We start from the raw sequence: 27,110 nt of genomic DNA, 5'->3' as shown, positions 1-27,110 counted from the left end.
CATCCTGGTCTTGCAGCTTGGCTCTCTGACTGCTGTCCAATGGACTTTTCAACTGTCACTTGTCCAACATTCCGCCAAGCTGCCTACATTTCCCATCAAAACTTGAGGGAAGTTGACAAGTGTCCAATCTGTGCCTTTTGTCACTTGTGGTTCTGCTCTTAGCCTATTTAGGCTGAGGCTTAGGAAAACAGTCATTTTACATCAACTGGTCCACAAAGTGCAAGCCTTGTGTTCCAAGCTCCAAACCCAAACTTCAGCCCATACCCTTAGCCTTGCCTACCCAACCTTGAGGCCAGGGCTTTTTTTCTGGGAAAAGAGGTGGTGGAACTCAGTGGGTTGCCCTCAGAGAAAATGGTCACATGGCTGGTGGCCCCGCCCCCTGATCTCCAGAGAGAGGGGAGTTGAGATTGCCCTCCGCACTGCTTAGCGGCGCGGAGGACAATCTCAACTCCCCTCTCTCTGGAGATCAGGGGCGGGGCCACCAGCCATGTGACCATTTTCAAGAGGTTCCGGAACTCCGTTCCCCTGCGTTCCCCCTGAAAAAAAGCCCTGCTTGAGGCTAAAGTGCTGCTGCTGGAGAAAACCTGACTGGGCCTGATGCAGAGAGCAGGACACAACTAAAGTGATTACATGGCTTCCGCTGCACCTACTGCTTCTGAACAGCCTCTCTCTTGCTTTTCTTCACTCCTGCGGCCTTCCATGATCATGTAACACACTTGTGCATATATGTTTCTTCTTGCTTAGTATCATTTTGTAGAGATTTAGCTTTTCTTTCCCATTTTGCTGTCTCTTACTGTTTATCTTTTTTCTCTTTTGTGCAGCTCCCTAAGACTATAAGGTCCTTGAAATTGAAGTCTCTTTTTTAGACACCATTCACAAGATCATATACAGTCATAGAAGGGCTGCTTAAGTTGGTGGTGTGCCAATAATCTTTCTGCTGCACTGTGGCTCAAGTATAAAACAAAGAAACAAAACTGGACTTGAAGCTCTTTAGGAGGAGGTGATGGTATCCGTGATTCCTGTTTGGCTGCCCTTCATGAGGTTGGGGTAGGGTTTGGATGCAGACTGGGAAGATGAACATCAATACTGAAATACTAGAGTAACACACATCCCTTGGTACGCAATCATACTTTCATAACTTACACTTTCCTATTAGTTGTGGCTTGATTCTGTACAGTAGACAATAATGAATGATAGTTAATATAGCAGATTTGTACCAATCCAAATTTATACCAACCAGACTCTTCAGCCTGTTTGGATGGTTGGTCATCTAGGATATACATGGCATTACATCCTCTTGTAGGGTTTGCCTGGAATCTGCAGGGGGACGTTGAAAACAAAAGAGTGGCATATTGAACTCAGTTTGATTGGGAATGTTCTTGAGAGGGTTTTCATAGAAAATGTGATTTTGGGGATTCAGGGAACTGGGAGGCTAGCAGTCCATGTCTGTGTGCTTGCTTCTGTGCCCCTTTAACACTTGCTCAATCTGTACATTACTAAATAAAATCTATGAATAATCATGAATAGCAAGATTATTTTCACATTTGATATAACAGCAAGATTGAAGTCCAGTAGCACCTTCAAGATCAATAAGAATTTCAGGCTATAAGCTTTTGAGAGTCCAAGCTCCCTTTGATGCTTCCCTGATAAAGGCGCAAGGTGCTACTGGACTCGAATCTTGCTGTTCTATAGTATACCAACTCTATGTTTGGATTTATGAGTTAAATTGCTTTATATGCAGCTATGTAACACATTAAGTAAGGTGCACTGTGAAGTAATGAAAGTATTACAATAAAGCTCTTTTGTTATAGCAGCACAAGAATCTCCATCATGATTGTCACAGAAGTGGGTTTGTTCCGCTACAATTGTTTTTATATTTACAAAATCTCCAATATATTAAGGTTTAATACAATAATTGGATTGTACATCATAGTACCCGGACCAGCAATTTTTATTTCTGTTCACAGCTGGTAGATGATGTGGTACATATTATTTTGTTATTTGTTATTATTAGAGGAATTTTAAAATGGTGAGTATAACCATAAATGCATGTGCACTTGCACAGGTGCGTGCGCGCACACATACACAATATCTTACCTTTCATCACGTACATAATAACTGTCCTTCTGTTCCCATCCCGTTATAAAGAACAACTGGGCATACATTCTGTGGTTTGTAATATTGGGGCATACTCTGACTTGTATAGCCCAGGCAAGTCTGATCTCCTCAGATCTCAGAAGCTAAGCAAGGTCGACCTTGGTTAGTAATTGGATGGGAGATCTCTAACAAAGACCTGGGTTGCAGAGGCAGGCAATGGCAAATTACACCTGTTAGTCTCTTGCTTGAAAACCCCACTACGGATCTTCATAAGTCAGCTATGACTTGATGGCACTCTCCAACACCAATATTGGGGCATACTCTTTCCAAGATTAGGCTGCAGTTTCACCAACATGTAGTCCCTTTGTCTTGAAGAGGCTGGTCATTGTCAAAGAACCAAATAGGGCATACTCTGAGAACTTTGAATGATATTTTCCTCCTTAAATCCAACCTCTTGTTAAGAGAACATATTATAAGAAACATAGTATGTTTAGGATCCTAGGAAATCTGTTCAGTTGTTCCTATCAATTGTATTATTTTTTTATTTATATTATATTTATATTCTACTCTTTAGTCTGTATATGCAATTCTCATCTTGTTCATCCTTGCAGACATTCTTTGAAGTGGGCAAGGCTATGAGGTTCTGGCTCGAAGCAACCCAGTTCAGTTTACTGACTACGTTTTTCCTGCTTTTCTTTGAAAATAGCTACAAGATTCTTTCCTGCTCCACTTTATCATCACAACAAATCTGTGATGTTGAGTAGGGTAGAACATCATGGTGGAGCATCATGCTAGGCTGGCTGGTTTGGTGACTGTGATGATTAGAGCCTCTTCTGTTATATATTGTGGCTGCCACTGATTTTCTTTGTGGCACAGCCCTGATATGATGGGAGAAGGAAAAAGAGGGAGAGCTGAGGAGGGCAGACCTCTGAAGTAAACAGCAGTCTGAGCTGAAGGCTGACCTGAATATTGCCCTGCACTCTGGCCTATTCTTTCCTTCTGTTTTTAACCCAGCCACAACAAAAACAATAAAAAGGGCAGACACAAGCTTTGATTGTAGTATCTAGCTTTGTGTTCCATAAAGATCTTGCAGTTGTGATTAGACATGGGCACAAACCACATTATGAACTTCAAAAACCCACGAAATTGGCAATCGTGCAATCGTGATCAGGCAGTTTGTGATTGTCCACGGCAAACGAACCAGTGTTCAGAAGAAGCCTGGTTCGGTGCTTTTGGCCGTGGTTCAGGAAGCCAGACAGTCAGGCGCCATCAATCAATTCCCCTGGAAATGGAGCCGGGGAAATGCCTGTGCTCTCCTTCTGTCGCCCTGGAAACCCGAATTGAAGCCCAGCTTACCTTAATCGGCAGGTCTTCCTTCCAACCATGGAGCTGCAAAGTGGTTAAAAGTTGGGAGAAGACACCTGGGGGAGGGGGAGGGTGTGTTCAGTAGCCACGGGCACTCCAATCTTATCCCTGCAAACCCTGATAGGCAGCTCTGATGGCCAAACACAGACCTCCTGCATTGCTCTATGGGACCTCAGCTTATAAAAAGCACTGCACTCCTAGGCTGGCTTTCACTTTCAGCGAGCAGTGGAGTGTGAGAGCTGTTGCTTGCTACTTGCTAGCCTTTGGGGAGAGACAGAGAGAGTATAATTGAGCTTGGATTTTTGTGGGAGTTTCCTGGTGGCCTCGGATTGGAGAGGGTATAACTCCAAGATCCCTATTGCAATCTTGACCAACCTTGGGTGCTGGCTGGAGGAGAGCCTGCTACACACTCTCTGAATATGGGCTCTCTAAGTGTAACGGGGGCCATTCTGAGCACCACGAACTGCAAACCGTGAACTGGTTCAGCAACGGGAAATGTCCGTTGTGGTTCACGACTTCGGGATTATCATCAGCACTGAACCACGAACCACAGATTCCTTAATTTTTTTTGGTTTGTGCCCATGTCTAGTTGTGATCCTAATAATGTAGTACTTGATAGTGAGGCGGTTAGAAGCCCCTTTCTCACATCTGTTAAGACTGGACAGACAGCACACAGTTGAGACAGAAAAACTAAAGATTTATTTAGCGGAAATAAGTTGTAGAAACAGTTAAAGATTTAGTGTGGAGTGAATAATAAACTCAAATGTACAACTGGCTTGCAACTTCACTCCCCAGAGGATATGTTTTCCCCACACTGGGAATTATCTTGCTGAGCCTGAGCTTAAAGAGTTTCTCTAAACAAGACATCTTACACGAGAGCACTTAAGTGCAGAGAGAATCAGGGTTAAACTACACGAGATGAATTTCATGAGGATGCTCAAGTGAAAAGAGACGCAATGTTATCCAGGAAGCGTGGTTTGAATTTCACCTCTCTCTATAGAGCCAGCAAAGATCGCTCTTCAGAGGGTTTGTTAATTTCACCTCTCTACAGAACCAGCAAAGATTGTAACATATTGGGGTTGTGTACCTTTAACATACTTATGTATAAATTTGGTGTTGATTAACGGGCGGGGCGGCATTGTCCCGTCACTCTGCATCGACTGGTTATTGACTGGCTAGAATGACTGTGTATTGTGAGACCTGTAAGTATGAGAAATGTACTCCTTACATGCTTTTTATTCTGATGTAAAGGGATATTGCTATGTTATGATGTATTAACACCTTGCCCGTGAGGAAGCGGTTGTCGCGAAATGGGAATTGACAAACTCCTGGCATAGACCCGTTGGCTACTCTGCAGGAACGGTTTGCAGTGGTTGTTCTACTGGGTCATTTGATTGTAACATGGGCTACACAAAGAGACTCTTATTTACCTATATTGCTTACCAGTTGGTTTGTTCATATGCATTACGGATGGTTCATTCATTGTAATATTTACTTGACTTTATATTGACTGCATTTACACTGGGCACATTGCACTTTATAAATTGTTTGATATAATTCAGTTTTGTACTATGTTTCTTTAATGTTACAGTTCATTGCATATTGCCTTCCGTATGGTTGTGGTTGGTTAGAGCTTTTGGGGAGGCAAAGAGGAAATTAATAGACATTCTGAGAAACAATCTTTGTTGGCTCTGTAGAGAGGTGAAATTAACAAATGACACCTTTTAAACTACGCTTCCTGGCTAGCATTGCATCTCCCTACACTTGAGTGTTCTCGTAAGATAACTCGTGTAGAGAGATTCTAAGTTAACAAAACAGATGCTGAAGGGGAAATTATTGCCTTTTCTCTAGACAGGGCTTCTCAGTAATAAGGGTTCATTTGTTCCTCTTTAAATACAGCTGGCAGGATTCTACTCAAGAACTTGGCTACTGTTTTAAACTCTTATAGAACGTAGGCCCAGTATCAGAAAAATGAGATTTGGGATGGACCGTTTACAACAGGGTGCTTATATAATTCCTTAAAACAAGGTTACTACCATGTCCTGACCCAAATCTTAGCTAAAAATCCCCAAATAAAAGCCCGGCTAAGCTTATGCCCTTATCCAAGGTTGCCATCTCTGTATACAAAGGAAAATGTAACAAAGCTTGCCTTTTAAAACTGAGGAGGCTCACTCCCCCTCCTATATGGTGAGCTCCAGGGGCTCTGATTGGCTGACCAGTCTCTGGGGCTTGCTTGAAGAAGAATACCTAGGACTGGATCGGAGTGCTGGAGATAGGTAGAATTTGGGGGTTGTCCTTCCAAAAAAATAGGAGGGGAAAGCAGAAGTTTGTGCAGCTCATGAAATGTTACGTTGTCCATAGACCATACCTCTCCTTGTCTTAGAGGTGATTCTTGTGAATGCAGTCATCAGAACCACTTTGTAACTCACCACCTTGAGGGAATGCTTGGTGTCTGATGCTTCTGTTGGAGAGGCAATTACCCCCTCTGTCGGCACTTTGCTCTAGAGACTTATTAGAATGCATGTGTATGTACACCAAGCACAATGCTAAGATGCCTGTTGACAAACATAATATAAATATCTCAACTAGAAGCTTGAGGCTTTCTTGAAATTGAAATAGTACCATATGGGCATATTGAAATAGCATGGTTGATTTAAGAAAGAAGCACAGAGCTGAAATGCAGTGGAACAGGCCCTCACATAACATTAAATGAGTATGAGGGCATCTTCTTCCATGTACTACTGTGTATTAGTGTGACAGTTTGACCAGACCTCTGTGTAAAGAGGCAGTCTATCTCTTTATATCAGCCACTGCTTACCGTTTTATGAGCAACTAGTGGTTGTAAACACAATGACAGAGCCTTAAAAGCCTTTGTCTTATTCAGCAAGACAATCATGTTCTTACAGTGAAATCCTAAGCAGAGTTACCCCAGTCTAAGTCCATTGACTGGAGGGATGCTGCTTAGGATTTGAGTGTCTCTGAACAAGTGGCAGATAGAATGGAGAAAAAATGGCAACCTGTCATTCTTCTGTCATAGATGCATCTGACAAAGAGAGCTGTAGTTCTTGAAAGCTTATGCTACAATAAAGTTGGTTAGTCTTAAAGGTGATACTGGATTCTTAACTATTTTGTCATTCTTCTTTAAGCCTGCTGTACCCTTGAGGGTTTTTTTTGCTAGTAGGTCTATGTGGTGTAACCGGATTCATCCTGTTGATCCCAGAAACACAAATCAGTAAACTGGAGCAGCCTGCAGAATGCAGTCCACAAAGTGCTTATTCGTTAACAAGTGCTTTTCTGCCCCCACTTTCAAATGTCAATCAACACACTGAACTATTATTATCAAGTGTTGTCAGCGGGAAGCTGTGTCTCTTTCCTGCAGGGTACGTGGACTTTCCCATTGACTTCAATTGCCAGACATCATGTCTGCACAGTAGGCTAGTGCATTGCTTCTTGGAAGGTTGTAGCTGTCTCACAGCAAAACAGCAAGATATCCAAAGTTGTTTCTGACAAAATGGCAACACTGCTAACTCTTAGAGTTGTTGAAAATGTAACACACCCCAGCCATATATGTCACTGAGAACCTGATTTGGAGATAAGCTAAGTAAGGTATAGTTTAAAGCCTCAACATATGATGGGACTCTAAATGAAAGAAAATAACAGCCTAAGCCTGTGGCAGCTGCCTGCCTGCCCAGGCTTGGATCATCCACATTGCCACCTGCAGCTGAGAGAGACAGACAGAGAACTAATGGGAAGGTTTGAATATGGTAAAACCATAAAGTTTCTGGAAATTCCTAGAGTTTCCCTTTACCATTTCTGGGTTGTACTTGGCTTCCAAATTGTCCACTGGTGGTAGGAAATCTCCTGGATTTTTTTTCCCCATTGCAAACCTACCAGCAATTGCCCATCACCAGTAGCCAACCCGGGAAAGCACACAGTAGGCATGCTCCCAGTGGGCATGATGACATCACTTCCCAACATAATGTCATCATGCCAGATGCAAGTGTGCTCCCCCACTTTGCTGGGGCTAATTTTGGCCCCAAAGGGACCAAAATTGGCTCTGCATGAAGTGTGCGTGCAGCCAGCATGATGACATCACTTCCAGGAAATGACATCATCACACCTCACTGGAAGGAGACTACTCCAGGTAAGTACCGGGTCCCACCTTTCCCACCGGAAGGGTATTTGGATCTGGGCACCCTAGTTGTACTGAAAGGTAGTGATGTTCATGTTTTTTATTTTATTTTTCTCCTTTGAGTGGTGACAGCCTAGTTGGGGGTAAGGGCATGTGGGGGAGAGGAGCTGGCATCAAGAGTGTGATGATTTCTCTTCCAGGGAAAACCCGGAAGTGATAGCTCAAGGAATCACCAGAAATTACAATTCTTAGGACTCATGCCGTTGCTTCTGGCTTGTCCCTAGCAGTGATGCCATCATGCTTTGGACTCCAGAGAATTTTTAAGAATTTTCTTCCACTGATGCTTGGATCAGCAATGGGCAATGGGAGCTCAAGGAGGGAGATCCCCCACTATGATTGAGGGCTTGGTAGCCCTGGTTTGAATGAGCTGCCATAGCCTACCCTGCTGGTATGTTGCCTGAAACATTATGGGCGCATGTGTTGCTTTGTTACTGTGATGATTGGTCTTATATTCCTTGATTTATATTGCTTGATTTATATTGTATGAAAGAATATATTGGGTTCTGTATTGGGGAGTCTATTATTATTTGTCTTGAAATATGTTTTAACATTAGCTCAGTCCCAAAGCTTGCCTCAGCAGACTTCACGGAAGGAGACAGCCCAGGCCACTGGTCAACAAGTTTTGTTTTTGAGGTAGGAGAAAGAGAAAGAAACTCTGCTCAGAAATCTGGCTGTAGCTAGAGAATGCTGGGAAGGAGAAGATAAAGCCTTATCATGCAAGCAGAGTTGGCTGAAATGAATGTGAAAATTTAAATCTGATTTGTATTAAATTGAGGCCTAACTGCACATTATGCTTTCCTGGAATATGTCCCTGAGTTGGCCAACAGATACATTCTGGGAGCTCTGTGAAAATGGAGGAATTCAAGTTCATGCTTATGATAGAATTTTGGAATTATGTGTTAAATCAGTTTCACAATACCAGCAAGGCACAGGTGAGAGCTTGGGGTCATTTATAGGAAAAACCAGAAGTGATATTACATTACTCTAGGAGTCAATGGAAACTCTATTGCCGGAGCAGTGGTGGGCAACAAGTGTAGCTGGTGGGGGGCCTGGCAATCCTAAGTAGAGATGGGCACGAACAGCAATACGAACTTTAAAAAGCCACGAACAGCCCAATCGAACAAGCTGTTTGTGAGGCCCCATTCTAAATGAGCAGGTGGTCATTGCAAGCCTCCTTCGTTGCCGTTTGTTGCTGTTTGTCAAGCTGGACAATCTGGCACCTGCAATCAATTCCCTTGGCAACCAGAGGCAGGGACTGCCTGAACTCTGATTGAACTCCTGCTGTGGTCCTGGAAACCCCAATCTAAGCCCAATTTAGCTTGATAGGCAGGTCTTCCCAGTTTGGTGTAGTGGTTAAGAGCACGGGACTCTAATCTGGAGAGCCAGGTTTGATTCTCCACTCCTCCACTCAAAGCTGGCTGGGTGACCTTGGGCTAGTCACAGTTCTCTGGAGCTCCCTCAGCCCCACCCACCTCACAGGGTGTTTTGTTGTGGGGATAATAACAGCATACTTTGTAAACTGCTCTGAGTGGGCATTAAGTTGTCCTGAAGGGCGGTTTATAAATCGAATATCGTTTTTGTTGTTCCTTTCAAGTGTGGAGCTCCAAATTTGTTACAAGGAAGCAAGAGCAGGGGGGGGGGACTCCCAGCTCTGGTTTTGCAGACAGTGAGGGAGTGACAGTTGCTGTTGGCATTTCGAGAGAAAGACAGGGAGAGTGCATTGGAGCTAGAATTTTCTTTGTGTGTGGTGGGATAGAGATCTATCTCTTCATGTTCCAGGGCTGCTGCCAGGCTTTGGGCCAAGCTATTATTTATTACTGGTACCTTTCCTGCTGCCTGCTCAGGTAAGGTTTCTGGGAGTGGTGGTAGGGATCTTGATGGCTGGAGGAGGGCATGCTGGCCCCCATGAACAACGAAAAATGAACATGTTCATGAACAGGTCACGTTCATCAATGTTCATTGTTCATTGTTCGTGGTTGGCAACGAACAACAAACACCATGTTTGTTGTTTTTTTTCTTTTCATGCCCCTGTCTAATCCTAAGCCCTTGGTTCATGTGCCTGACTTTACACACTATTCTCTTATTTCTTGAAAGAAACCAACAAAACTTTTGGTGACATTTAATCCAAAGCAAAAGAAAACCCGGCTAATACAGATTACAAGTATAAAGCTGAATGACAAAAGGGTTCACAAAATGGAAGTCAGGTAGGGTTACCAGCCAGCCTTTTCACTCCAGCAGGAGCAAAAATGGGGAGCATTGGTGATATTGCAATGCTCTAGGAACTTCCCAATCTCCATGGAAAAAATCAGAGATTTGGGCAATTCCTGTTCTATCATGTTATCACTTTTGGATACAACTAGAAGTGATACCACAAATATTGTGCACTGTCATGTCCCATCTCCCATTTTTGTCTCCACAGGAGTGGAGAATGTTGGTGGGGCCAGATGCTGGGAGTGCATAGTGAGCAATCTGGAAAGTCAGTGATGCTGGTGGTGGTGAAATGCTTTGACCACAAAACAAATTTTGGACTATCCTTTATTCCTTTAATGAAAGCAATGTTTTTAAAAAGAGAGAAATCTTATAGGTGAAACTGTTGCAAACTGGTTTTTGACCTCGTAAGAGAAAATAGTTAAGGATTTCATTGTGTAATCATCTGGCCATTTTAAAAGAAGACACACGAGAGGATCCCATAGTTATTATTCAGTTCCCTTTATTTCTTATCCAGGACACTAAATATGGATGCATCATAATCCTAAACGTATGTGCCAATGCATCTGATGTTGATGCTGGCAGAGCTGCAATGACAACATCAGATTAAGCTGTGCTGGCTCAACAGATCAGAGTATTGGGCCTTCAGGCGATAGCAAACTGAAACAATACTAAACTAGAACAAATTGCCATTCTATTCGTATGAGGTTGTTAGAGTGTTCCGAAATAAGAGACACCTGCAATGATCTCACGGGCTCTAGAAAGGGGAGGGCAGGCAAGCAGGCCTTGCCTCATGCTCCATGCCTGATCCTGGCCAGGTGAAGGGGGGGTGGGCATTACCTCATGCTCCGCTCCTAATCCCAGCCAGTGAAGGGGGGGCAGGCATTACCTCCTGCTCCATGTCTGATTCCAGCAGGGTGAAGGGAGGGCGAGCATTACCTTCTGCTCTGCGCCTGATTCCAGCAGGGGGGAGATGGGGGAAGGGCACTGCTGCCTGCTCTGCTCCTGATCCTGGCCAGGCGAAGAGGGGTTGGACATTGCATCTTGCTTCTTGCCTGATCCCGGTCAGGTGAAGCCAGGGAATGAGAATTGTCACCTGGTCCATACCTGATCCAGGTCACATGAAGGGGGTGGGGCGGGCATTGCCACCTGCTCCGCTCCTGATCCTGGCAGGGTGAATTGGGAGTGGAGATTGCCTCCTGCTCTGTCCTTGATTTTGTCCAGGTGAAGGGAAGCAGCATTGTTGCCTGCTCCTTGTTTGATCCTGGCTGAGTGAAGGGGGTGGGCATTTCCCCCTGCTCTATTCCTGATTGCAGCTGGATGAAGTGGGGGTGGGCATTGCCACCTGTTCTGCTCCTGATCCCAGCTGGGTGAAGTTCAGGGGTGGGCATTACCACCTGCCTCGCTCCTGATTCCAGCTGGGTGAAGGCAGGGGGGCAGGCATTGCCACCTGATCTGCTCCGCTCCTGATCCTAGCTGGGTGAAGGCATGGGGCAATCATTGCCACCTGCTTCACTTCAGATTTCAGCTGTGTGAAGGCGGGGGGCAGGCATTGCTGCTTGCTCTGCGCCTGATCCCAGCCTGGGCTTCCCACCATGGCGTGCTCTCAGGAGGTATGGGCTGCCTCGCCTGGTCTTCCCTCCATGGCAGCGCCCTCTGATGGTGCACCAGGGTAGGAAGTGAGTTGTCTGGAACACAATAAGCCTTTTATATAGTAGGATTTTTATTATTATTATTTACATGCATTAATGCAGTTACACAGTACACAAAATATATGGCATAACATTTATCATGTATTCATAAAAAATATTATCTCTTATTATTGAAAACACTTCTATGCTACCTTTCTACACAGCTTAGGGTCCCCAAGGTGGCAAATAATCAAAAAGGTTAAAACAAGCATTTAATTTACATACTATAAAAACAATTAAACAGCAATTGAACAAAACAGATACAAAGGCAAAACACAAAACCAGAAAGAAAGGACAGACAGATGAAACAGGTAAGTCTTCACCTGCTGGTCGAAGACAATTAATAGATGGGAACAGACTGATCTCTCTGGGAAGGTAATTCCATAATCTGACTTTGTCCGGGGTATAAATAAAAACCCCAGAATTTGTTCAACTTCTAGTTTTATAGACTGTATTAGAGAATAGAGTTGCACATCTGATGATGATGAATCATTGCTGTATTATTATTTATTTATTTCGGTTCACGACCAGCTTTAAACTAGTAAAATGAGACATTCCCTTATTTGTTAAGAATTATACAAGTTAAAACTTCAGTTAAAATAGTACAAATATAAATATTATAAAATCTAATTAGCATATATCACATATCTTACAACAATTATCATAAATATAAATATAGCCCCACATAAACACTTAAAAAATAGAAAGCAGAGATCTTAAACAGCCACCATATGGTAACCTCCTAAAGTGGTCTGAATTAAAGCTCAGATATGCCTAGTTGGTGTTTGTTGCATAATTTGATCACCATCACACAAAATTTAGCTGTTGCCTTAGTAGTGGCTAAAGATTCATCTTTTAATAGATTATCTAAACATGCTCTGTCCATCACTATGTCAGCTCTATTTATAATTGAAAAAATCGTCTGAATTCGAATTTCTTTATAGAGGGGACACTGCAAAAAAACATGTCCCATGGTTTCTACCTCAGCCAGGGGGCAGGGACAGATCCTCTCAGAGTATGGAATCTCTTTATATCTCCCCTCCAAGATCATTGAAGGCATGACACCACATCTGGCCAATGTAAAAGCCCTCCTATGGGAGGGAAAATCTAGAAGCTTGAGATATTGGGCCATATTCATACTAAATTTGGTCGCCTCAGGAGCCCTAAATCCAGGAAATCTCATTAGCTCTTGTTGGCGTTCTATATCACAAATTCTTTGTTTAATTGTGAGCTTTGCCTGGTCAATAGTTTGTATTAGAAGGGTACCGATAGAGAGGCCCACTCTTTCCAGACTTCCATCAACGATATACAGCCATCTCGGCTGGTAGGAGTCTTGCATTGCGAGAGGAAGGAGGCCCTTTTGGTTCTTGCAAATTTTAATCCATTGAAAAGCAGAAGCCAACAAAATCCTTGCCTCAATTCTCATTAATCCTGTTTCTAAACAAAGGAGGGAGTTAGGGACACCTGGAGGGACTTGTAGAATGGCACGCAGGAATTTAGATTGTATCCTTTCTAAAGATTTCTGACTTGTTGCTGAGATATCAATAGGAGTGCCATACAGGAGTTGAGCTATTACTTTAGCCTGATCTCTCTGGGAAGGGAATTCCATAATCTGACTTTGTCCGGGGTATAAATAAAAACCCCAGAATTTGTTCAACTTCTGGTTTTATAGACTGTATTAGAGAATAGAGTTGCACATCTGATGATGAAGAATCATTGCTGTAAATGATATCTTATCCCCCCCACCATCATTTATAGACCATTCATCTTCTGGACTGCTGGTTCATCGGAAAGACAAGCAATTTCATTAAACTGTTATTCCTAAACTCAAAATGAACTCTGCCAGAAGAAGTAGAATGGGGGGAGAAATCCTCAAGGTTGGGTTCAACCAGTTTTTCCACTGGTGAAAAGGGGGAAGGGGCCCCTTTGACCTCCAAAATGCCTATGTTTGAGATTATGGGATCTGCATGGACAAAAAAATTCCATCTGCATGGAATGGGCTCTGTAATAAGGGGGAGAATAAAGCAAAAAAGCTAGCTGGATCCAGACCATGGTCTGGAGGGCGGGGGGCGGGCGGGCGGGGAAGCAAGCTCTATCAATTTTTCCTTTAAATAAAACAAGAACTGTAGTATGGACTTGGTGAAATCAAAGTGTGAAGTTTTTATAACTTCTGCTGTGCTTATTTAAATGAGTGGATCCATTTACATGGATGAACTCCACACTAAATCTTTAACTGTTTCTACAACTAGAAATGGTCTTTTGAAAAACACTCCTTCACATAGCTACAATCCATACAGGGGGACAATCTTTTATCTCTCTTTGAAGCCTCTCAGGGAATTACCCCATTTTATCTCCACTCATCTTAACCTACAGAGTCACCATGGCTCAGCACTGGCCACAGAGCTTCACAAACTAATAGGGAAAAAATTGACCCTTGGTCTTCCCTGTCTAAGATCCAGAGTAGTATGGTGGATAAAGCCCATAATTAGACACACATTTATTAAAAGACTGCTATCGGACATCTTGCCATTAAAGGCTTTGCATGTCATAGACCACAAGCTACACTGAGTGAGAAGTCCAGAGCAAAACACTCAGAAGTGGGAGTGAGCCCTCACTTCTAGAGTAACGAGGTGCCGCTAGCCTCTCTTAACTAAACCTTCAACTGTGGAACAGAGAGGTAAGTTCTCAATCCTACCAAGAAGTCAACGCTCCTAAAGGGATGGCATACAGATGGAACACTGGCGATGTCTACATTTGCAAAACAGACGTGGGCCATTTGGCTTCTGTTTTTTCAGTTCCTTTTCCGGGACTGCAGAAAGTGCATTCCCAAAAAAGGCACCGAAAAAACAGAAGCCAAATGGTCTGCAATCATTTTGCAAACAGAGATGCCTGCATTCATCATGTAGGTGCAAGACCTTGATGCTATGACCTCATCACACCTGTGTAGTTCAATCCCAGTTCTGAAACTGCAGAATCATGATCTCCTTCATTTTATCTTCACAACAACCCTGTGGGTTGCTAGGCTGAGAGTGTGTGGCTAGCCCAAGGTCATGCAGTGAGTTTCCACAACAGAGTGGGTTTTTAATCCCAAGTGTCCCAGATCTTAAGCCAACGTTTTACCACAACACCACACAAGCTCTGTAAGATAGTAATAAGATTGTCTTAGTAAGATAGGAAGATAGTAATAATGTCTAAGAAACTTACAGCAGTTGTTATTGTATATTTTGTACTGTATTTTGTAATCCAGCTTTATTTCATTGTTTATTGTAACTTCAGTAATATGTTTCACTGGATTGTTCTCCAGTCTCATATCCTCCTACAATAATATTGTATTATATAGTGTTTGGGCTTGCTGTTCTCTAATTTTATTTATTAGTTATTAATTTTATGTATTATACTACTTTTACTGCATTGTTTTTAGTTGCAATACACCTTAAGTCTCAGTGAGAAAGGCGTACTATAAATGAAGTACATGAAAATAAACATTTTAATTTTTTGAAAATATGTAGACACTGATAGATTTATGTTTTTATGGTTGCTTAAGTACCACTTGTCACTAGGTACTATAAAATAGCACTGGATCCACCTTTAGAATTACAAATGAAGAAAAGAGGTGGTCGGGAGCAAATATTATACAGTAATAAGGAATAAAACTTTGAATGATATCTTGCTCCTGCAGCACAACCCAGTTTAAATACCTAATTTACTAAGATTCGGGGGAAAGAAAGCATTTTAAAGCAAGCCCAAGCAACATAACAGCTTTATTTTCACATGCTTGGAATGGGCATTGAATGTCTTTCCATTTACTCAAGCCTCCTATTTCAGAGTTTCAATTTGTCACACAACAAGCAGTGAATATGCATAGGGGGAATTAGCATTCCTGGTCATGGCACATTTCTGAATTTTCTTTTGAGGGAAATGCAAACTACTCGTGTCTTCAGAAGACTCCCTTACTGCCTCTTCACAGGTAATCCTTCCAGGAACCCCATGTGCTGCTGTACAGCTGCCATCAGATAAGCAAGCTACAGAGCTTCAGTTCTGGCTCCTATCTAAAGGGAGATTTTATGCAACTCATGAATAAATTCTACCACCCTTATCAATGTTGAGTAGTAATACAAAGCCACATTTCCAAAAGACCTCAGCTATCTGCCAAAACAAAGGAGGCATTTTCGTTTACTCCGAGTATGTTATCCAGTATTTCCTTCAGAGTGTGTGTTTTAACATACAGCACAGTTACAGAAAGTACAAGGCCCGCCTTACTAGAACATACTGTATCATTTGCAAAACATGTCTGGTTTATATGACTAACAGGGCAATCCTATGTGGGGGAGGGGTGAAAGAGGTTTGGAAGCCAATGAGCTCTCATGAAAGTGTATCTGCCCACTATGCCATCGTAAACCCTTCTGGCATTGGCAGTTCTCTTTGACACTTCTGCACCTGGGTTCCCTGCCTGCGCCTGGCTGCCAAAGCCAGACATGGGTGGATCTACAACTTAAATCCTTGTGCCGGTGGGCTAGGGTGGTGGTGGAAGGGCAGGGTACCAGTTAGTCACCTCTCTAAGCTGTTTCAGGCTTAGAAATACCCCCTGAAGTGGTAGAAAGTTATGACATGAAAAATGATGACGAAGCCTATAGACACTCATTGTGCAGGGAAAATCATTCCCCTCCCCATGCCTAGCCCTGCCCAAATGGCCCTGAGGGGCATAGAATCTGACTAGAGCCTTGACCAATCTGCTCATACTGAGCCCCTGCCGTGGCACCCAGTCACCGCCCCCCCCCCCCTCCACATAAACTCTAGCCAAAGTGCTCATTAACTCGGAGAAGAGCAAGCATGGCACGAAACTCTGCTGGAGAGCTCTCTGCCAGGGGGACTTAGAGCACGAGGCAGGAGCAAGTGCACAAGGGGCACTTTGCAACATTTGAGGAGTACAATGCATTCAGAATGTCCGACTAACAACCTCCATTAAAGTTCCCTTTCAGGTTACCTATCTCCAGAGTCAAGGGGTGAGCATGCATTGACAGGTAAGAAAGATCTATGGAGCTGGCCGTCCCAGCTTGCTCGTTCACACCCTCTTCCTGCTCCCCTTTCACATGGGTCAGTGCCTCCCTCAAAATGAGAGGCTCTGCAGTTGAGGCTGGCTGGCAGCTGGAGGGGGGTAGCCCCTGCCCTCAAGGTAACAAGGACCATGGCTGCCAAAGAGGCAGTCACCCAAAGAGCCTCACTCAACAGAACTGCCTTGGAGGAGGATGCTAGCAGTCCATGTCAGGACTGAGTGCAGACTCCCACAGCTCTACTCCCCCCTCATGCAGAGGAGAGGGCATGGCTGCGGATCAGGGAGACTAAGTGCTCGCTCTTGTAACTCCCCTGTGAGGATGGCCATACAAACTCTTGACTGGTTCCCTCACAGGATCAGAGCTTCAAGCAGCCACAGCAGTAGCGAAACAACCTGATGCAGTCAAGGAGTACTTTCACACCAGAAAGACCTGTAACAATGGAGCTGCCACTGCTGCCACCAACCATGGTCACTCTTCCAGGATGTGGCAGACCTGGCTGTGGCTTGCACGAGGCCAGGCCCCTCACCACACAAGTCTCTTTTTCCCTTTCAGGGATGTCATGAGTCATGACCCATCAAGGAGGCTGAGGAGCATGGCTGTTCCAGTCCCCAGTAATCCTTCCCAACTGCTGTTCCAGCCCAGCCCCAGGAGCGGTTCCCCAGGCAGCCCGAGACTTAACCCCACTCCTGAGAAAGCAGCACCAGGAATGGCTCTTTTGGCTCTGAATGCTGAGCAAACAGACACAGAAACAGAATGCTGAGCAACTTCCTGTGTAAGGGAAGTTGGCAACATGCGTCCAGACATCCTCTTCATTTTGGTAGTTCAATAAAGTCTGTGTCGAACAGCAGCTCTTTCCCTGTCTGTTTGCTTGCCTGTGGATGATAGTAGCTCCTCCCCTGACTTCCCCATAGGACTGCCCTTTCACACATCCTGAAATATGGTCACTGGCTCTGGACTGGCAAGGATGGGGTGGCCCCAAAGAGGCTCCAGGAGCCTCTGTACCTTTGTGTGTGCCAAAAAGGGCAGAGGTCCAGTGGCACCTTGGCGGCTCCAGCCCCATTTAGCTTCCCTCCCTTTTTACCCTCAAATTCACTGCAGGCAGCAGGGTGGAACTTGGGGTCTTGCCTGTGTGTGTCTGGTGGGAAAGGGTCCCCACAGAGGACTTTCATTCTCAAACAGCACTGCTGGCATCTGATAAACCAGGCATAAGACCACTGCATGTGGCGGGGGGGGGAGGTTGATGCCGGGATGTGGGGGGGGGGATGTGGAGCGATGTCTTGAAATCTCTGGGGCTCCTCCCCCACAAGGCCAGACCACTCTCCCTTTTGCTAATTGCTGAGGCAGGCATGGACTTTGGGAATTTTGCTCTGGGAATGAGATGATGGCCTCCAGGACATCATTCCACTCAGCGGGTTGTCATCCCACTCTGGCCATTGTCATCCCAGCACCAGAGCACAAGTCTTGAGGTCTACTCTGCATCCTCCTTGCATCTTTTCAATGCAGAAATGTATCTCTATGAGCCACTGCAAGTCAATGGGCATTTGTGCCTCCCATCATATCCAATGGGCCTTCAAGCCTCTCCCGTTGTTTCTGATGGGCATTCTCATCACTTGTCAGAACTGCCCTCCCCCGGCTTGTGTCTAAGGAGCTGACTCTCCAACACTTGGGGGACTGATCCTGACAGCCAGGGGCTGCAGGTGCGACTCTCGCTGAGTCCTGCTGCCTTTCTGCTCTTACTTTTTTGGGAGGCTGATGCATGCTTCTCAGAGCAGTGGTGGGGAGGGAGTTTTCAAGCAAGTGGTGCTTCAGCTGCCAACCTGGCCCTTGTCAGAAATGGGGGTTGAATGAGTGGGCACCGTGTCTGTACCTTCAGTGTACCCCCCATGGGGCAGGGCTCCTCTTGAGGCAGGCACCTCTGTTGGGGTGTGGTGAGCCCGATTGCAAGGGTTTTTCTGCCCTGTGCACCCGCTTTCTGCAGGGCAGGGGAGTAGTATTGACAGCTGGTGATGGCAAACGTGGCCCACGGAGTGACTATGCCTTTCCCTGCCACACACAGTGCTGTCAACTGCAGCATCTCTGCAACTGGTGGATTCTGCTGGCGTTGCTAGGACAACTAGGGAGCATTCTCTCCTGCCTGTACCTGGCCGAGCTTGGCATGCCAGCACCGCATGCTTGTGAAAGCCCTTTGGGAGAGAACAAGCAGCCAACACAATGTTTCAGTCCTTTCTATACAAATATTTGTTTGCTTAGACTAACAACCAATTGCTGTCCCATGGTGTACAACTTAAAATCAGAAAAAACATACAACTGCATTTATAAAAATTCAAAACCATTTGCATTCTTGTGATCTTTTCACTGTTTCCTCTTAATCCACCTCTTTAAAATATCAGCACATCATGTGACAATTTTGTGAGACAAGGGTATGGCATGGCAGCAATTTGATTTTAATTCAGCCTGAAAACTACAAATCCCATGATGCACAGCGCCTGTGAACACCTCCAAGAAACATCCAAGAAAATAGTGAGGGCCTTGAATTAATTTCGGTAAATGCATATGGTATTCAGGAATAAAAGCACAAATCAGAACTAAACAATATTCCAATCACCTGATAGGTTTTCCAGAAGAATTGAGCATGTAAAGCTGTGAAAACAGAATTAGAAATAGAATTCCTCCTTATGATCTCATCCCTTATTTTTGAAAGCTTTCCACATGAAAGCTATGAAAGATGCAGGTTATCTTATCTTGTGGCTACAGCGTAAAATAGGCGGCTTTCTGCAGGGTTAGAGATGCCACATGGCATTTTTATGTGCGTCTCTTTAGCTAGTAAAAATATGTTACATCAAATACATTGGAAGAGAGCTGAGGCTACAGTTCTGCTGTTGTCATGCCTGGTGTATGAGGGAGCTATTATTTTCATATCCTTCTAGTCCTGTCAGGTCACGTACTAACTCATGGGGGTAATCAATCTCAGCAGGTTTGGATAACAGAAGATCTGTGAGAAAAGATGCAAATGTTCCCATTGTATAAAGGAGAGCAAGCAGCAAAAACCTTGATCTCATCTCTAACGTGAGGTAATTTATTTGAAAAGGACAGATAGCCAAACCAGGTCAGGCTAAGGCTATAGAATGTCATGAAGCTGAATAAAACGAGATGCGTCATCAGGAGACCAGTTTTCCTTCTGTTTCCCAGAACAACTAATAGTTTATGATATTTCTTTTAAAAATGAGTGCATACAGCTCTAATGATGCTGATTCACAGGGACTGTGTGAGGTAATGTGCAAAAGATGAGGGCAGGATTGTATCACCTCAGTAGATCTCAGCAATGCAAATATTGAACTGAATTTGACTGTGGCATCAGCTTTTCCTGTAACCAGAGACTATAAGGTCTGACTACAGTTAAGCGTCAGACAGTGAAATGGTGACAGGAATATGAGTCTTATGTACAGCATAACGTAAGGCAGGAGAAAGAGGCTTTCCTTTACTACATGGTAGTAAATGTTATCTGTTATTCTTTCTTTTTTTAAAAAAAAAATGCTACTTTTACAGATTGTAGAAAGCCAGGTGAAAAATACGACACTACCTCCGTGCAGCTTAAGCTGCTCAAGGAGGGGGTCGTGCATTGCTCCCCTGGAAGGAGGGAGAGCTATGCAGTTTCCCCGGCATCTGGGGCTTTACTGGGTGGGTGGAGCCAGCTGCATTGCAGGCGGCTCTGCTTGTTCAGCGCCAGTCGCTTTTGAAGCTCGGCGGAAAGAGTCGTGTTTTCTTTCTCCGAGCTGAGAAGCAGCGGCGGCGGCAGAGGTGGTTTTTGGGAGCTGCGGGGATGCGTTGGGTGAGGCTTGGCAGCGGTGGAGCTCAGCTGCACGGCAGAGCAGCTAGGCTTCTGCGAGGCTCGGTGGTGGCGGGTCTTGGCAGCGCGGGAAGAGCAAGGCGGGTGGCGAAGCCTGGCTGTGGCAGTGCGACTGTGTGGCTTCCCGAGGCGTCGGGGATGCCGTGGTGAGCGTGGCTCAGCAGCTACGAGACTCGGGGATTGCGTGGGAGCCTCGGTGGCTGGGCGCTTGCTGCTGTACTGGGCTTGCTGGCTAGTGGTGGCAGTGGCCTTTTGGGCCTGGGGGCAGTTGCCGGGTGGTGGTGCTGGGACCACTGGGTAGGCCACGAGGTAGCAGCCTCAGGGGGGTTATATTGTGCTTGCTCTCCCCTCCTGGGTTAGGTGTGGAGCAGTTGGGTAGGCTATGTGGGGCCTGCAGCCCCCCCTTTCATTTCCTGGTTGGAACTCACCAACAGCACCCCCCCCCTCAGTGGTAGGCCCTATGAGGGGGTGCTTAGCGGCAGCTTTACATATAGCACACCCCCCTCATTTTCTCTTGGGTTTCCGACCATTTGAGCTTAGTTGGTGGCCATTTGGGGCTTGTCTTGGCTACTTGCCAGCAGCCATCTTGTGAGCAGTGGGTGCCTTAACTGGCTTGGGGCTTTGATTTTTCCTTTGCTTGCTTGGGGAGAATTTTGCCATTTGATTTTATAACAAGGCTTACTAACTATGCCTCCTAAGAAGGGGGCTGGCCCTTCAAAGGGCAAGCAGCCTGCTAAGAGGGCCCCGACTAAGAGGCCTGCCACTGTTTTGTCCTCTTCTGAGGATGATGAGCAAGTTAGCCAGCAGGAAATCCTACAGTGGTTGGCTGCCCTGGAGCAGGACAGGGTGTTGCTGCTGGGTCTGCGCCCAGTATAGGCCGGGCTCGGCCTATTCATGGGGCTTCAAGGGAGGCTGTTAATAGGGAAATAATGAGACGTCTTTCTGCTTTGGAGGGTGCCGCAGGTGCAGCAGTTGGTGAGTCCAGTGGGGCCAAGTCGTCGGTGGATCAGAGCAGTGAGATGCCATTGGCTGACCTGGAGCAGGAGGCTGTGGTGGATTCTGCACTGGTGGTGCTAGCTGTGGACCCTGTTGAGGGCGCAGGTAAGGACTCCACACCACAGACCACTTTCCCTTGGCCTTGGGGGCTGTGGGGGCAGGGTGCAATGCAGGGGAGTCAATTGACCGCTATGGGTAGCAGCCAGCAGTTGCCCGCGGCTTGGCTGGCTGCTGGCCAGCACCCATGGGCTGGGCCAGGCCATGTGTAGGATTTGCTGGAGTGCAGCAGAATGCACCATCGCAGACAACTTGGGGTGGAATGGATGGCTCTTGGGGGCAAGCTCAGGCTGGAATGTGGCCCGGGTACCTGGGTGGCCCTTGGGGTTTTTACCCTTACACTCCATTGGCCTATGGTAATGTGCCTTTCAGTGCACTCCCCTTTGGGGACACTGTGTTGCCATTAGGCAACCACCTGACCCAGGCAACGTGTGATAAGATTATCAGGGGTGAGTACATTGATGTCTTTACCCTTCTTTTCTGTGAGTTGGAGATGAAGGATAAGGATGATTTGGATGATAGGGATAAGAAGAGGCTTAAGCGGTGGCACGTTGATCGAACCTGGGCCAATTGGTTGCCTGGATTCTTGATTTATGCCAGCGTACTGGTGAGGATGCAGCCTCATAGGGCTGCAGCTCTATTGCAGTACTTAGACATCATATACAAGGGCTACACGGGCTTCTCAGGTGTTGCTTGGATGCAGTATGATAAGGAGTTTAGGATGAGGGCGGCCCTTAATTCCGGTATGCCATGGGATTGTATTCACCAGCAGCTCTGGCTGCAGGTGATGTCACCAGCAAAGCCCAATATGGGGGATCGCTCTGATAGTGGGCACATTGTGCAGCGCTCATCTCCCGCTTCTGCCCCCAGTGCCTGCTCTTCAACGGGGCAGCAGGTTCAACCCTGGCTGCTTTGCTGGGAGTTTGCCTTTAAGGGAGTGTGCACTCGGAAGCCCTGCAGATTTAAGCACAAGTGCCCTTCCACTCGTATAATGCCTGCCCCAAAGCTAGACAAGGGGGGGGGAGGCAGGAGCTTCGGGGGCAGTGGTGCCAGCAAGCAGCAGGCTCCTGGTAAAGGGTCCCAGTCCGGTAAGGCTGAAGGTCCTTGAGCGCCTTTTGGAGGCTTACTCAAGGAGGCAGGATGCTCTTTTTCTATTGCAGGGTTTTACTGTTGGTTTTAGAATCCCAGTTCCGGGTGCCCGTTCTCCTTGCATGGCTAATAATTTACGTTCTGTTGTGTGGATGGAGGACATAGTGAGAAGTAAGATAGCCAAAGAGTGTGCTGAGGGCCAAGTTTTGGGCCCCTCCTGTTCCCAATTTGAGGGTTTCCTTGTTGGGTGTGGTTGTGAAGAAGGCGGCAGGTGAGTTCCGCTTGATCCATCACCTCTCTTTTCCCAGAGGGGAGTCGGTGAACGATGCCATTCCAGAGCATTTATGTTCGGTTCATTACACATCGTTTGATCAGGCGGTCAAGGTGATACGCCGCTGTGGGGTGGGCACTGAGATAGCAAAATGCAACATTAAGTCTGCCTTTCGCCTTCTCCCTGTCCACCCTGATGATTTTGAACTCTTGGGGTTCTCTTTTGAGGGGAAGTATTACATGGACCATGCCCTCCCGATGGGCTGTTCCGTTTCTTGCGTGGCATTTGAATGCTTTAGCTCCTTCTTAGAGGGGGAGTTGCAGCACAGGGCGCATAACCACAATTCCGTGCATTATTCAGATTATTTTTTGTTCGTGGGGGCAGCGTATTCAAGGCTGTGTTTCCAGTTGCTGAACATTTTCACCCAATTGGCTGAGGAGCTTGGCATTCCTTTGGCACGTGAGAAAACAGAGGGGCCCTCTCAGGTATTGATGTTTTGGGGCATAGAGTTAGACACGGTCCATCAATGTTTCAGGCTCCCCCCAGAGAAGGTTTCTGATCTTAAATTTAGGCTCCTTGAGTTCAGAGCCAAGCTTAAGGTGTCCCTATTGGAGCTGCAGCAGCTCGTAGGTCACTTGAATTTCGCTTGTAAAGCAGTTGCCCCGGGAAGGGCTCTTTGCAGTGTCTTTGTGACGCCATGTCATCCCTGCGGGCTCCCCATCACCCCCTTAGGGTATCCAAGGGGATGCAGGAGGATTTGGACATTTGATCCGGTTTCCTTGGGGATTACAATGGTGTTACCTTTTGGTGGGAGGACCTGCTGCTTGAGGCTGAGCTGCAGGTAACGTCTGACGCATCTGGCTCTATGGGCTTTGGAGTATATTTCCGAAGGCATTGGTGTGCAGAGCGTTGGCCTCCTGATTGGCATGTTTCAGGCTTGTATAGGGACTTGACCTTTTTAGAGTTTTTTCCCATCCTGGTGGCAGTGCACTTTTTGGGGGGAGGAGTTGTCCAACCACGTTGTCCACTTTTGGTGTGACAATCAGGTGGCAGTGCAGGTTGTCAACTCATTATCTTCAAAATCAGGCTGGGTTATGAGGCTCGTGCATGCCTTTACATTGTTGTGTCTCCGGAGGAACATTTTGTTTAAGGCCAAACATGTTCCTGGCATTGACAATGGTGTGGCAGATGCGTTGTCTCGCCAACGGAGCGGTTTTGGCAGCTTGCCCTGGAGGCCAACCCAGAACCTGCGCAGATGCCCCTGGAGTTGTGGCGGCTTGGGCAGCTGAAGCGTACAGGGCCATAAGGCTTCCAGTGGCACCCAGCACGCGGTGATCCTACAACAGAGTGGTAGGACACTTCGCAGGGTTTAGGAGGGACACAGGCCTTCAGCAGGTTTGGCCCATCCCTGTGGAGCATCTGATGGGCTTTTGCATACATTAGAAGGGTCACGGACTCACCATAAGGTCCATTAGGGGTCAGTTGGCAGCGCTGGCTTTTACAAGCAAGGCTCGGGGGTTCTCTGAGGCCACGGGGGATTTCTGAGTTCATAAAATGTTAGAGGGCTTGTTGTGTGAGACTGTATCTCGCGTAGACTCGAGGGAGCCAATATCACTTACTGTCCTGAAGGGGCTGCTTATGGTTTGGGATTCAGTTTGTAGTTCTGGATTTGAGGTTAGGTTGTTTCATGCGGCTGCACTTGTAGCCTTTTTCGGGGCACTGTGCATTAGTGAGTTGGTGGTCCAGTCCAGCACCGACAAGTCTGACCGTGCTTTGATGGTGTGGGATGTACAGTTAGTAGATGATGGGGTTGCTCTCACGATTAGGAAATCCAGAACTGATCAGAAGCAAGTGGGGGTGGTGCTCAATTTGGGGACATGTGCAGACACGGAGTTGTGTCCAGTCTGAGCTCTCCGTAGATACCTGCGGGTTTGGAGGGGTGATTCAGAGATTTTGTTTTGCCATGACATGCTATCAGTTTTGGGCCGTGACCGAGCAGGTATTGGGCAAGTTGAGGTTGGCGGGTGTCAAATTTGGCACTCACTCATTTCGCATTGGGTGGCATCTACAGCTGCCGCTATGGGATATTCAGTGCAGGCTATTCAGGGTGTGGGTAGGTGGAGGTCTTCCACCTATCAGTCCTATGTTCATCCATTGAATCAGTTTAAGAGTTATACTAATTGATGTTTTCCTAGGTGCCATGTCTTGCTGAGAGAAGCGACGAATCGTAATCTGCGGGCACAGCATGGTGTTTTGGGCCGCTCATCAAGCCAGGAGGACGCATTTTGGGTCCCAGCTTGGCTTGAGCGAATGGGCTTCTGTGGAATGGCAAGGCCAGCGCAGCCTTCGTTGACCTGGTCTGTTACCACTGTTATTTGAGGAGCAGCAGGGCCCACCGCCACACGTATTGGTCATTCACCTGGGGGGGGGAATGACCTTGGGTTCGTTCACAGTAGGGCTCTGTCTCTGCAGGCCAAATGGGATATGCAGGAGATTCTGTAGCGGTGGCCCAGGGTACTTATTATGTGGTCCGCCATGTTGCCTTGTAAGGTCTGGCGAGAGGCGATGGACCGTCAGGCGATTGAGAAGGCCAGGATGAAGCCCAATAGAGCCATTCAGAAGGCCCTAGGTGAGGGTTTGGGGGTTTATTTACCCCACCCTAGGATCAGGGCCAAGGTTGTTGGCCTCTATCAAGGTGACGGAGTCCACCTGTCGGAAACTGGCAACGAGGGTTTTCCTCAACGATTTGCAGCAAGGGCTTAGATTGGCGCTAGGCCAGTAGTGGGGCACAAGGGCCTAAGCAGAGGCTTGGCCCTGGTGTTGGCAGGAATGAGTTTGGTGATAGCCAGCGGGCCGGTGAGCACCTTTGGTGCTTCCCTATTGGTGGGGAAGAGGGGTCTGCTAGGAGCAGCTGGTCCTGCTTGTGATGGCTGCCAGCACGCGTGGGCAGACTGCCTGGGGGAACCCCATGTGCAAGTCCTTCCCTCACTGCTGTATGGCTGAGGATTAAGAGCTTGGAAGGGGGACCCAATTGCCTGGCTGGCCGGGTCTTAGCCACCCCCTAGGATGGCTCACACCCGGGGCTTCGGGGCTCACCCAGACAGGTCAAGGCATAGGTCTAGGGGTGACCACGTGGCTTGACCTGTACTGCTTTTACCCTTGCTGCAGTTTTGGTTAATGTTCATGTTGAGGTTAATTTAATAAAGTGGCCCTTAGATCCAACAACATTGTCTGTCTCTTCATTCCGACTAGGGGGCCAATAATATGAATACAGCTATCACAAACCTGCTAGGGAAAGAGCTTGTCTCCGACAAGAGGAGGAAGGAAAGATATTTCAAAAAATTCCATGTTCCTAGAACAAAAAATGAAAATGAGATCTATATCTCAATATGATTTTGTACACAGCAGTAAAAGTGTGTTTCCTTTGTACTATTTGAGCACATGTGTGAATGTTACTGCAGGATGGAAAACAAAAGAAAGGCATTTGAAATGTGAATATACTAGATAATATAGGTATTGCATTCATATTATAAACTAAGTCTTGTCTCCTTCTTGCTACTTCATGGCTTGTTGCTGTTCAAAATGTGAGCTTTGGCCGTGTTCCTTCCTTCCTCCTTGGTGAAATTCAACTCCCTCCCTTCTCTTTCCCTCTTGATTGTTTTTCCCTTGTGAGATCGGGTTACCAAATCCCCTAGAAGGCAAACTAGGGGATGAGGGGCAGTGGGTATTTGCCTCCCATGTATGCAAACTGTGCAGATGCTCCCAGATCACAGGAAGATGACATCATATTTGGTATGATGCAGAAGTGGCAGGTCGCACTAGGAGGGGCAAGTCTTTAAAAATTGGCCTCAAACTTAGAGTTTGGGGTTGATTTTTAGAGAATTGGCCCTTGGTACAACCTTTCACTTTTGCATCATGGCAGAAATGATGTCATTTTCTAGCAATGCAGGATTGAGCGGATCCATTTGAGCTCCGTATTTCCTGGGTGGAGTGCATGTGGATGTCTGGTTCCTCATGCCTCTGCTCCCCACACTGGCCAGGTGAGTGGTGTTGGGGGTTGGCGGCAGGGGGCGGCTGGGGGCAGGGAACTGGCAGCCCTAGATATTCAGAATGTCTTTTGTGAATGTTCTGTCGTGTGTTCTCTGGTTGTTTTTCTCTAGTGTCTGTGTTCCCTTTGCCATACAAAAGCTACTCCTTGGAATGTTCTTTATACCCCTCCCTCAGGTGTTGAGCCCTTGCTTGG

Source organism: Eublepharis macularius, chromosome 1 (assembly GCF_028583425.1).
Source record: "Eublepharis macularius isolate TG4126 chromosome 1, MPM_Emac_v1.0, whole genome shotgun sequence".
Lineage (NCBI taxonomy): Eukaryota > Metazoa > Chordata > Lepidosauria > Squamata > Eublepharidae > Eublepharis > Eublepharis macularius.
This window is presented reverse-complemented; position numbering follows the sequence as displayed.